The sequence below is a fragment of the Otolemur garnettii genome, unplaced genomic scaffold, assembly GCF_000181295.1.
Source record: "Otolemur garnettii isolate 467f Iridium unplaced genomic scaffold, OtoGar3 scaffold00001, whole genome shotgun sequence".
NCBI lineage: Eukaryota > Metazoa > Chordata > Mammalia > Primates > Galagidae > Otolemur > Otolemur garnettii.
In genome coordinates, this window is record NW_003852396.1 from 57,388,408 (window position 1) to 57,390,844 (window position 2,437).

The window sequence follows — 2,437 nt, forward strand, 5'->3', positions numbered from 1 at the left end:
TCTATTTTTCCTTTACAACTTAGTTCAGTTGACCTTCCTCCAGGAAGCACTCCAGCTTCCCTTTGTTGGGTTGGGTGCCTGTGTTTTATGCACACTCGCTGCCTCATGAATATGTCTGATACGCCATAAAAATTTTTGATGATCTGCTTCTGCATTCATTTCTTATGACCTCTTTGAGAACAAGTGTGTATCATATTTAGTTGTGTACCTTAAGCTCTGAGGACACAAAAAAACAGAGCAATAATGAATATTTAACTGAATTAAAGATTTTTAGAAAGAAGAATACCTGATTACCTCAACCAACTGATGCTTGAATTTTATTTTTAAAACTCTAGCTATAAAAATTTATCATTTTAAACTTTCTTTGGAGTCAGCGAGCCTTTATCCTCTTATTTAGCAAGATCAAATGACTGATAATTCCCAACATTATTACGTTGTTCCTTTTTCTTACAAGTAATTAGAGGTGAGAAGAATCAATATAATTAATTTTATTACATATAATATTTAAAATCACTTAATAATCAGGCTATAATAGAGAAAAACATGATAAAGCCACATATGTGTATATAAACTCCCACTATGCTCATTTGATAGCCTAATGACCCATGAGTTCAATGAAACTCCAATTTATCCATAGAGGGATTCTCTGCCCTCCCTAAAAGTGCACAAAATGATAATACTTTCTCACCACCGTCAAAGAATGTCTTAAATATGTGGAAAAATAGACAAAATGTGAAACAGAATGAGCAGAAACTTGGTGAAAATTGGTAAAACAATGCTCTGTTCTCCCTCTGCTGGCTCCTAGGCAGTATCGCTCTTCACAGGTCTGTCCAAAGGCCCTCATGAAATTCTTTCAGGGAATCCCAAAAGCACTAGTACATTTTTTGATGCAATTCTTTAAAAAATATTTAGAATTATTCAGTGTTCATCTAAATAAGTTCCACCCAATCCAAAGCATCCCCACCAAAGCCATTAGCAACCCTCTCTCCTGGACTAATCTTCTAAGAAAGCAATTTAGAAAAAGTAATATTAAAATACTTCATATATAATTATATTATCTGGTTTTCAAAAAATATGACCTTACAGATTGAGATGCAGCCTGATAAAGTAGGAAAAGCCCATCATTTTGAGTTGGAAGACATGGGTTTGAGTCTTGACTTCCCCTACTGCCTCCTGATTGTGTCACCTTTACACACTGTCACTTACATAGTGCTTGTGTAACATTACTGTTTATGGAACTGAGTTTCATCATCCTCTAAGTGAAGAAGCTATATAACAGAACTGTTGGAAATTTTTCTAGTTCTAATATTTTATAATTCCAAGTGCTGTTGACTTACAACATTTTAATGATTAACTTCTGCTTTTCCTTTATACCATTGGAGTCCTTCTCAGTCATAACCAGAATGGTTGAAAGCATTCCTATCATTATCAGCTTCCTTTCTTGATGTACTGTGTTTCCCTCCAAATAAGACATGGTCTTATATTTATTTTTTCTCAAGAAGACAGAGTAGGGCTTATTTTCAGGGGATGTCTTCCTCTCTGTGCCAAAATGCATCACTAGGTATTATTATTGGGGTAGGGCTTATATTTAACAAATGCATAGAAATCCTGCTGGAGCTTATTTTTTGGGTAGGTCTTATTTTCAGGGAAACAACAGTAGTACCAAGCACACTGTGGATGCCCGAATGAATCCTAATTGATATAATAATGATCATGATGGCAATAAAGAGCCATCATGGGATTTTTAACTTGAGCCAAGCTCTCTCTTGATTATGTGGCTCGTATCTTGAGTAGCAGCTACAGACAGATCTGTATTTCCTTCCCCACGCCACCCCCACAACAATCTGAAATCAGAGTGTTCAAATGAGATAACTCAGAAGAACTGCTGAAAAATGTAGTTTTAATCTGTCCTTCAGTCCAGTCATTAGTTAAGTCCCCTATATCACATTTCTTTAAATCAACTGACTTTTAAATATTGTTGTAAGGAAGAAAGGGACAAGGTATGTGAGTGGGAAGTCAGGAGATACAATTTCTTCAAATAACAACTCTACCTTTTCTCAGTTTAATATTCATTTTTCAAGATCAAAACACAACATGTCATGAAAGAGAGAACATGTGTGAGGTGATCACAATCACTCCAGCATTTCCAGACATAATTGGAGGCCCATAAGTAGTAGCAAGAATAATTATAGTCACTAGTTATTGAGAGCTCACTATATGTCAGGCACTATATTAAACTAAATATATATATACACACACACACACACACACATGTATGTACATACACATACAGAGTGATCATAAAGTTTGTGTACAATTTAAGAAAGTTTAACATAGTAAATTGCACACGAACTTTACGTCCACCCATATATATTACATATAAGTTATGCATGGTATCTACTTAAACTGAACATCAACATTGCCTATGATCCAACAA